Genomic DNA, 11,600 nt, shown 5'->3' with positions numbered 1-11,600 from the left:
GGTGCAGTGGGAGTCGTGGGTGAGGTGGGTGAGGGTTTCGGGGTTAATGGGGGAGTGGGGGGGCCGGATGGGCCTAAGTAGGCACGGGCAACGGGTGGGCCAGCCGGCCTGGTCCGGCTGCGGCCAGCTGGGTCTCCAGTTGGGCCAAACGGCCCAGGGAAGGGGAGGTTGGCCGTTGTTTTTATTTCAACCTTTTGTTTATTTTCTTTTACTGTTTTCTTTTATTTTTATATACTAGTTTTATAAAATATAAAAGCAATAGTCCTAATTTTGTATTAAAGTTCTGCTACTGCCCCATTAATTTTAGGCAACTAAATATAATATCTCAACATTTTATTAATTGCAAAAGGACATTTAATTAATTGGTTTGCTACTGTTTTATGTCACATAATAGTACTTAAATATTTTATAAAGGTGTGGTTTCTTCACCAAATTAATGTATGGATTATTTTCCACAAACCGAACATTTTAGTTTTAATGTTTGAAAACTCTTGATGTTTACCATCAACTCAAATTTCGAATTTGAACCATTTTGAACTAACGCGGGATTAGCAACGGTAATCATGGTGACGTGGCATCATTAGCAGGGTATTACTGTAGTTTAAATATCGGGCGTCACAATTCTCCTCCACTACAAGAAATCTTGTCCCGAGATTTAAGAAGGGAAAGGAGGGTGAAGGCATTTGGTTACGAAATTCTAACGAGCGTCCACAATCTTGGTTGCTCTTCTTGAAGCGGTCGATCCATTATGTTGATGCCTTCATTTCTCTGCTTCCGGTCATGATGATGTAGTCGTCATCCTTTCTTCGGGAACCCCATCATACTTACGAAAGAATAAATGGTGGGTATGTTCTGGGAGAACGGACCTATGCAAGGTTGACTATCTGGTAGCTAATACCGGGGATGGTGGCGGAAAGTAACTCTCGAACTGAAACTTAAGAAAATATCGAGAGTAAAGTAAGGAGGTACCCCGAGAAGTTTCAAGCAGGTAGGCAATCGTTCGATGCCTGAAGCAACATGTGAAAGGGGTCCAGAGCAACGAGAATAAGTATTGCGTCTGATATCAGAATAGATTACTGGGAAAGTGACCCCGTGAATTACATACAAAGTCAAGCGCGAGGAATAACTTTGGCAACAGGGGTGTACAAGAGAGTCAGGTTTCGATCCTGTGGAACTTGTGGGTTATGGGCCCACCATGTGGGTTAAAAGTAGAAGGAGCGGTGAGATCTTGCATGATCATGTAAGCAAGGCATGTCAGGGGATAGCCTGTTAGTTATGTCAGCAATAACATTGGTACCAAGGGCGAGGGACAAAGAGAACCACTTTCCTGCTCGTTGGACGAGGCAGACCAATAGGCAAAGTTCTCTTCCATCGGTGGCTACCGGAATGTCATCAACAATAGTAACAGGGTCTTACTGACAGGATTGTACACCGAGGTGTTTACATAAGCCGGGGAATATTACTGCTTAGATCATATAGATCACAAGAAAGGTTAAACCAAACAAAGGAAAGGAAAATGTGATTATCAGATTAAACAGAACAATGGAAAGGAAAATGTGTTTAAACACATATTTCAAGGGTATATCCTTCCCAAGGACAAGCAGAGCATGATATCCATGACAAGATATAATGTAGAAAACTCTTTAGGTAGGAGAGAGAAATTTCATGAAGATGTAATCGGTCGGCGATGCCATCAAGTCAAATGATGATGAAGCGAAAAGTTATGGGAACCAAGGGTACGACATAAACTCGAAATCAAGTTTGATGTTCAAGGAGAAATGATATGACAAGGAAGTTTGACGTAAGATTAGCTCATCGTCGAAAATTGTGCGCCAAGAAGAAGGACCATGTAGCATAATTAAAATTTAGCACGATAATGATATAGTCGATCGGGCTAGGAATGAATTGAAGGATTATTAAACTCATAAGCAATGAAAATTATTTAGAGTTAATGAATCGGATTTTAGACTCGAATCACTATCGGTGTCCCTGAGTGTCTAACAACTCAGAACCCAGGGAAAAATTGAAATCGGTGAGAAATAATACTTCAAGAAGAACTCACAAGTAATATGGTTCTGTGATTTTATCGAGATACCACGGGGTAATACTCGAAGGTAGAACATAATAGAGGTTGCAGAGGTGCATTGATCTGCAGAAGACAAGTGCTTTAACTAGTCCGGGAAATGGAATCAAGGAGAAAATATGAGCGGAACCACGATTGCAAAGGACCAATTCACAGATACCAAATGTTATTATATCAAGGGAATAATTATTATTACAAGAAGCTTCCATGATAGGATATACACCGTGTCCATGGGCATGAACACAAAGTTCAAGGTCGACTCCCACTTCTTCCAGGTATAACCTTCCATTCACCTCTCGCTTTTTTTGAAATTGACATTAGTTGTCGAAAGTTATACCTTGTGCAATACTAGATAATTATGTCCCGTGAAATATTTCGGGTTCACACAGAGTAAGGAAGGCATAGGTTTAACCCATCGGGGCATCTTATGGACACATACCCCCAACTTCAAGAGCGAATAACTCAAGTTTGGGAGCAAAGCATGGTTGACAAAAACAGGGGATACAATTTACCAAAGGTATTATGTATCCAAAGAAAAGCTCACAATTTTTAATGAATATGAAGGACGGTGTCGAACAAAAATCCAACAAAGGATCTGGTGGTCCATAAGGGATCTGCTATGAGTATCGGTACTCAACCAAAGGAAGAAAGATTCAAAGGGGATCAGAATATAGAAACAACTGACTAACTCAAAACTCAAATGCAAAGGAATTATGAATTCCAAGACAATAGATCAGAAGCAATGCTCTGATTAGGGATGTATAAGTTGAATAGCCTTAGAGGTACAATCGATGGCAATTTGCACTACAAAAAAAAGACACATCCGTGACATTTTGGGCCAAATGATTTTTTTGTCATACATATGACACTTCTATGACGATAGTTGTGACAAAACCCGGTATCATCATAGATGTGGTGGGCTCCTACTTCTATGACAAAAAATCATGACAAAAAATGGGCTTTTCATCCTGGGCGGGCCGGAGACGCAGCTGCATGACATTCTTTGGGCCGTCCATGATGGAAAAAACCATGGTAGAAGCGAGGGGGAGGAAAATTTCGGGGAGTTCCCGGTTATGGCGGGAGGTCGGGGGCCGAGCGATGTGCGTTTCTCTCGTACACGTACGCGCGTGTGTGCGAGGCGTTGGCTCTAACTGAACCCGAGCGAGGCGTTGGGGTCTAACTGAACCCGAGCGATTGCACTGTAGGCTACGTGTTACTGAACCCAAACGATCGACCGATGGCTGTTAACTGAACCCGATCGAGCGATTCCTTCGCTACTGCTGCTGACTGAAACCGATCGATGGGATGAACAGTGAGCGTTGCGGGGGAGGGGGGGTTGGATGAACAGTGAGCAGTGGCGTTGCCTCTGGATGAACAGGTCCCCGTGGTGTGGAGGGCTGGATGAACAGTAGACGGTGGAGGGGTGGTTGAACAGTAGCCGGTGGAGTAGCGCGCGGTGGAGGCTGGAGGAGGTCGACGGTTGAGATGAACAGTATCCCGTGGAGTCCCGTTTTGCGGTACGCCACACCCCTCCTGATGAACAGGACCCCCATTTCGACCGTAGTGCTCCAACACAAGTCCGTTTCGTCCGTTTTGCGGTACGTCACACCCCTCCCGATCAACAGGACCCTCGTTTCGACCGTAGGAGGTCCGTTTCCTCTGTTTTGCAGTACGCCAGACCCCTCTCGATGAACAGGATCCCGTTTCGAATGTGGCCGGTCGAACACAAGGCCATTTCCTCCGTTCTGCGGTACGCCAGACCTCGTTTCCATCGCCTGTTCCGTCCAAGCCCTCCCGATGAACACGACGCATTCCGTTGCCTCCCCATGAACACGACGCATTCCGTTGCCTCTGATGAACATGACGCATTCCGTTGCCTCCTCATGAACACGATGACGACACTGTTTCTCTGTTCCGACCCAGCCATGTACACGAGCCCTGGCCGTACGTATGCGCGAGTAGGCGTTCGAGACCCCGCCCGTATGTACACATACGTGGCCGTATTTTATTTCTTGCACCCTGGCTGCTGTACGTACGTGTACATGCTACGTGCGCGCCTCTACTACGACACGTGCGCGCCTCTACATCGACCAGTATGTACGTACACGTCCGCGACCAAAATGACAACGCTACGTACGCTTCGACCATGTGGCTCCCGACTGTCAAGCACTTCCTTGCCTGCGAAGATGTAGCTGGTGGATCCCAGCAGTCAGGGGGTGAATCGTTTTGTTTTTTTGCCTGGACGCACTTCCTTGCGTGCGAAGGTGTAGCTGGTGGGTCCCAGCAGTCGGGGGGCTGGTGGGTCCCAGCAGTCAGGGGGGCGAATCATTTTTTTCCGGACACACTTCCTTGCGTGCGAAGATGTAGCTCGTGGGTCCCAGCAGTCAGGGGGCGAATCATTTTTTTCACGAAATACGATGGCCCGTCCGGTGGGTCCCCGCTGTCAGGTGGAGGAATAATTATTTTGCGCGTAATAAGGAGGCACTTCCTTGCGGCTGCCGTGGACCCAGCTGTCAGCCTCTCCACGTACAGTACTCTTCCGATGGAAGTTGGTCATTGACCACGTTGACCACGCCGCGCCGAGAGCACCAGGGCGGTGGTCTAGATGACGACGAGGCCTAGGAAGGGGACGACGCGGAGCCGGGGAAGACGCAGCAGTGGAAGCCCGCGCGGAGAGGAGTACGAGGGTTCACTGGTTCGGCTGCGGTGTGAGGCTGCCGTCGCCACAGAATAACAGGGGGTGTGGGTGAGTAGAGGGATGGCCTGGCCAGCGGTAGGAGTAGTACGGGGAGGTGAGGCCTCCGCGGCATCACAGCCGGCCACGGGAGGCAAGAGCACACGACACGACCGGCGCTGCTTTGGGCGGCTGGAGCAAGAAGACCAGAGGTTGAAGAAGCACTACGGCCGTTGGATGGACATCGTACGATCACTGCGGCTAGAATCGTTTATATTGACTAAGTTGACAAAGCCCTTGGTACGCGTCAACTTAGTAGGCCCACAGCTCGGATTTAGCAGAGAACATATAACCCATTTGCGATTTGTAAAAATGTACAACCCATTTTTTAATTCTAATGGAATTTATTACAGCCCATTTACAGTTTGTTAAAAGTACAGCCCAACTTCTAGCTAGGACAACGATTAATAATTTCAAACATCCGCTCAAAACAGAATTCAAAAAAAATTCCCACATTTTGATGGGATCCAAAATATTTTTATCCGAAATTTCTAGTCAGGTTAAATATAATTTCAAAATAAAGTTGTATTATGTTAAAATCCAACGAAATATTGCGCGCACAACAAGTAATGAAATTAAAATTTTCAAATTCCAAAAATAATATATTTTTCAAACTAACTACGTGTTTGATGCATAGTAACTGTCCAGTTATTATAATTACATCTCATTTATTTTTTTTAAGTCCATTTTCTTGTTAAGCCTAATGCATTCCTCCTAGGAAAGTTTGCAGCCCAGCGGGGCGGAGAATAACAAGTTGACCCGGATATTGTGTACAACTGTCGGCCCAGTTGCATTGCTAATGTTGAAAAAAGCTATTTTTATACACACATTTAAATTTTTTGTATAGATAAGGAACATTTTTATACACACATTTAACAATTTTTAAATACATGATTAACAATTTTTAAAACATATTTTTTAGTCAACAGTGGGCCCACAGCGAGCGGAGGAGGTCACAATACACATATTTTTTAAATACATGATTAACACTTTTGCAAAAACAATTAGCCCACAGTGAGCCAATTAGCTCCAGTCGGCCCACAATGGGCTGACAGGACCCAATCAGCCCACAGTGGGCCGACAGGGGCCAGTCGACCAGCTGTAGGCCGACTGGAATCCAATCAGCCTGCTGTGGGCCGACTAGGCCCAGTCGGCCTGCAGCGGGCCGACGGTGTGTTATTTTTGAAAAAAAATTACCCAGCGTAATATTTATGAAAATTAATAAAAAATGTATTATTTAAGAAAAATAGGGAAAAAGGCCTGTGTAGTACGGTACAACCTAACATGGTTACTCAGCCCACATCCAGCAACACCGGAGAGGCCCAAACAAGGCTTCTGTACAACTTTTTGAAGTCACTGAGCTCAATTAATAACTTAAGAAAAAAGTTAGATTACAGTAGAACCTAATTAAAAGCTATCATGAGAAAATAAATAATTCAACCGGTCCCACTTGTGCGTGTGCGCGCGTGCGTGTGTGTGTGTGTGAGAGAGAGAGAGAGAGAGACCCATCGGCTGATGCTCGTAAATACATCTTTCAGCCATATGCATTGCTGATGCTCAGTAAAAACTTATATAGTTGACACAATCATATAGAACATCATAGCACACTGAACTTGCATACAAAAATTTCACGCAGGCGGCACAATCAGGATGGAAGCAGTGGATCGCTACGGGAAGGGCTATGTTGAAACCAATGAAGTCGTGCATAACGGTTCATCGTCTTTATCAATGACGGGGAAATATCTTGAATGTTGTGCAAAGAAAACAGACAGACAACACAATAAGTTCTCCTAGCACATTAAGTTGACGTACAACCCTTTCTAAAAAAAGTTCAGGTACAAAATTAGAACAGGTCACAATCAAATGTACTGGCATATCAGTGCTTCACACCCATAGCTCGAATTTAACTAGTATCTGACAAGATTCAGTTGTTACCTCAAATTAGAGCACATCTAGGCAGCCAGCCCTGCCTCTTCTCCCAAAGAAGCAGTGGCCTCCGCCGCGCGATGGAGTAGGCCCTATGCCATCCATCGTTCCGAGCAACACGAGAAAGTCTGACGTTGACTCCTGTAATGGACGTCATCGACGGACCCTGGCACCAGCGGCGGCGGCAGGACTTCGATTAATGGATTGACCACTTCTTCGACATGCACGAACACTCGATACAGGTACATCCCTAACGTGGTCCGCGGCGGCCTTGGTGGCAATGAATAGTACAACCGCGGTTCCTGCACCGGTATCTCAACACCAATCACCTTCGGTATGGTGGACGGCTTCTTCATCCATGCCATAACCGTCAGAGCCCAGCTGTCTGGAGGAACAAACATACTTACGAGCTCACCTCCAAGGTCGTTGATAAGATTGTTCATGGACTCGCTGTTCCAAGCACGTCGAGGCATGTCGTGGAAGGTAAACTTTGTTAAAAACCCAAGCTCAGAGGGCACCGAGCCCCATCCTGGGTGCCACCGATCAAAGCTCACCAGCACGCCATCGCAGAACAAATGCCGAGAAGATTCGAACACACGACTGCAGTCGAAAGTTTTTCGAAACTAACAAAGAAATCAGCCGGTGGCGGACAGACTTCGACGAGCAAGTCACTTATTTGGATGCCGTGCGCAATGCCAACAGCTTTGACAAGGTCATCCGGCGAGACGGGAGGCCGGTCGCCGTTTATGGTTACCATCAGCACTTTGCCGGCAAACTGGTCGTCAAGCACCGCCATGCCACTGTTGACCGACAACACACAGCGACCGAAGGCAGGACGGACCTCAGGATCTCGGGCTCGGAGATCCGCGTTGACCGACGACATGATAGTGCGCTTGAGTACAGGGAGTACAGGAGGGGGATTTGGGGGAACTGGAGTAGGAATCGAGATTCCAGAGGTGGGGGAGGGGCGGGAGACTGCGGATGAAAAGGTAGCATGAATTTCGAGCACGCGCCAATATGCTCTCGGCGCGCAAGCGCACGAAAACACCGGTGGCGCCCACATGTCGGCCTAAGAGTCCTTATTCATTCTTTTTTGGAGAGCTCGGCCTTTTTTCAGGATCTTTTGAGAGCCCGGCCTGAGAGTCATAGTTGACCTGTTTGGCATTGCGTTACTACTCGGCCCATATTCAACGACACCTCACTAGCCCAAACAAGTGTACATCATCGAAAAGACACTGAGCTCAAATTATATAACTTGAAAAAGGAGATATACTCTGAACACTGGAGAATGGTGATGCCGTCATTTAGCCCACCAGTAGTTCGAGACAATAAACAGTTCGAAACAACGATATATACAACATTCAAACACTGACTAGTGACTACTACTGACATAAACAGCAAGACATGACAGTTCATAAGAAGTCTTGCTACACCACCAAAACGCACCCATCTGCAGCGCTCAGACTCTCGTGATCCAGACGGGAATGACATTCTAAACAGAAGCAACTATTACATAGTAAGAGTGACATAGACGAGGATGACCAAATGACAAGGAATATGCATAACAAAAGAAAGAACTACCCATCCAGAACCAGCAGCAAAGACAACAAAGTCATTCGAAGAGATGATCCAACACCATCATAATTTGCAGCCCCGCTTCAGCGACCAGTGATCCGGAGACACCAGTACTCCACCCTTTCAATGCAACATCCCAATTACCTATCAACCTGAAGGCTCGAACCACGTCACTGCCTGTCATAATTGAGACATCCAAGGATCAAAGTTAATCCGGATGCCTTTGTCATTCTCACCTTCATTTGGCTGCAGGCTGTATCGTTGACAATCAGGGGAGTTTGCTCCCAAACTCCTAGGGCTCGCTGTGTAGACACAGTTTTCCATAGCAAACAGAGCCTCTCTGCCATCAAGGTCCTTGCCAACGGTGATCTCCTGGTTAATAGGATAATTGAGTCCGAGAAATAGAGAGCGTGAACCAAGGCTGTTTACCCGCCTCCAACTAAAAAATCCTAAAGGCCCCAACAAGCTGGTATCCTGCTCATAGATGTAACAGCCACTGTCCGGATACTCACGTATTACATGGTGCTTGTATATAGTGGGGTTTTTGCAATATAACTTTTCCGGCTCATGTGTCCGAATGATCATCAGTCTTTTGCCGTCGTCTGATCGAGCGAGGAACCAGTTGTGCTTCCCTGTTTTTGGCAAAGGTGGTGTGATTACAAAGGGCAGTAACTGTAGGGACACTGCATCATATCAAAAAGGACAGGCATTGTTAATGTAAGATCAGCATTGTTCAGAGTATGAGTAGGATAATGCAATAAACAACATTGACATGTCCCTGTTGGAACTGGGAGGAAAATACAGGGAAATGTATACTGGGTTCGAAAATATAGAAGTGCCATGCATGGTTATACTCATGTTATCTCGCAATCGATTCTTCACAGGAAACTACCATGTCATGCATGTTATGTAATCATGTTCTGTCCTCACAAACAAATTCTTCAAGGTAACTAACAGACCATGCATTGTTATATACTTGTGTTCTGTGGGCAAAATTTTTGTGAGGATATTATTCTAGCCATTGGTTGCTGAAGGGCGAATATAGGTATGTACACATGGTAAGCATTGCAGGATTTCACTACTTCCAAATATAGAGTTCTGCATATGCACATTTACTTCCCTAATGTATGGTTAGATGAAACCAACAGTGTGGTGCATGTTTCTACATCATGAAAATGAGGAAACTAACATGGCCATTGATACACACTCATATTTAGTAGTAGTATATAGATTACTGTAAAATAAGGATAATATCCATATATTCCTAACCGTTTGATTATTCGGGGTACAAATTGGCTGTGATGACATGGTCACAATCGCATGAATTAACTCATTCCAAATATAGCTAATTTACTACGTCTCTAATACGTTGCCATAGTTCTACTCAAATTCTGCTCAAACAGAGATATGCCAATCATCACAAAAAGTTCAAACAGTGTCATGGCGTCATCATTAACATGAGAGGAAACAACTTACATGCACCGTCCCAGCAATAGGTGCTACCATCTGCTTTGTAGATCGCGTAGATGATGCCATTGTGTTCAATAGTATCACAGAAGTGTGTATCAGCTTTGACGATGATCCACTGCGAGCGGAGTTGTCTCCAGCTAAAGAAGGCACCGGCGTAAAGATAGGCGAGTCCGCGGTCGAACAAGGCAATTAGCTTGAAGTCTGCGTAATTTGCATGTCGTGTGGGCACTTGGCAGATTACAATCTTCTGCAAAACAAGGTCCGTCCAACTGACGTAGTAATCTAGATGACTTGGGCCGCGATGGTAATATTGTTAGGGAACGTAGTAATTTCAAAAAAATTCCTACGCACACGCAAGATCATGGTGATGCATAGCAACGAGAGGGGAGAGTGTTGTCTACGTACCCTCATAGACCGACAACGAAAGCGTTATGACAACGCGGTTGATGTAGTCGTACGTCTTCACGGCCCGACCGATCAAGCACCGAAACTACGGCACCTCCGAGTTCTAGCACACGTTCAGCTCGATGACGATCCCCGGACTCTGATCTAGCAAAGTGTCGGGGAAGACTTCCGTCAGCACAATGGCGTGGTGACGATCTTGATGTTCTACTGTCGCAGGGCTTCGCCTAAGCACCGTTACAATATTATCGAGGAGTATGGTGGAGGGGGGCACCGCACACGGCTAAGAGAAGGATCACGAAGATCAACTTGTGTGTCTAGAGGTGCCCCCCTGCCCCCGTATATAAAGGAGCAAGGGGGGAGGCCGGCCAGCCCTTGGGGCGTGCCAAGGAGGAGGAGTCCTCCTCATAGTAGGAGTAGGACTCCCCTCTTTCCTACTCCTACTAGGAGGGGGAAAGGAAGGGGGAGAGGGAGAAGGAAAGGGGGGCGCCACCCCCCCTCTCCTAGTCAAATTCGGACCAGAGGGGGAGGGGGCGCGCGGCCCACCCTGGCTGCCCCTCTCTCTCTCTCCACTAGGGCCCATAAGGCCCATTACTTCTCCCGGGGGGTTCCGGTAACCCTCCGGCACACCGGTTTTCTCCAAATCACCCGGAACACTTCCGGTGTCCGAATATAGCCGTCCGATATATCAATCTTTATGTCTCGACCATTTTGAGACTCCTCGTCATGTCTGTGATCACATCCAGGACTCCAAACAAACTTCGGTACATCAAAATATATAAACTCATAATGAAACTGTCATCGTAACGTTAAGCGTGCGGACCCTACGGGTTCGAGAACAATGTAGACATGACCGAGACATGTCTCCGGTCAATAACCAATAGCAGAACCTGGATGCTCGTATTGGCTCCTACATATTCTACGAAGATCTTTATCGATCAGACCGCATAACAACATACTTTGTTCCCTTTGTCATCGGTATGTTACTTGCCCGAGATTCGATCGTCGGTATCTCAGTACCTAGTTCAATCTTGTTACCAGCAAGTCTCTTTACTCGTTTCGTAATACATTATCTCGCAAGTAACTCATTAGATGCAATGCTTGCAAGGCTTATGTGATGTGCATTACTGAGAGGGCCCAGAGATACCTCTCCGACAATTGGAGTGACAAAATCCTAATCTCGAAATACGCCAACCCAACATGTACCTTTGGAGACACCTGTAGAGCTCCTTTATAATCACCCAGTTACGTTGTGACGTTTGGTAGCACACAAAGTGATCCTCCGGCAAACGGGAGTTGCATAATCTCATAGTCATAGGAACATGTATAAGTCATGAAGAAAGCAATAGCAACATACTAAACGATTGGGTGCTAAGCTAATGGAATGGGTCATGTCAATCACATCTTTCT

The sequence above is a fragment of the Triticum dicoccoides genome, chromosome 1A (genome assembly GCF_002162155.2).
Source record: "Triticum dicoccoides isolate Atlit2015 ecotype Zavitan chromosome 1A, WEW_v2.0, whole genome shotgun sequence".
Classification (NCBI taxonomy): Eukaryota; Viridiplantae; Streptophyta; class Magnoliopsida; order Poales; family Poaceae; genus Triticum; species Triticum dicoccoides.
The sequence above is the reverse complement of the archived record's forward strand: the minus strand, read 5'-3'. Positions refer to the sequence as shown.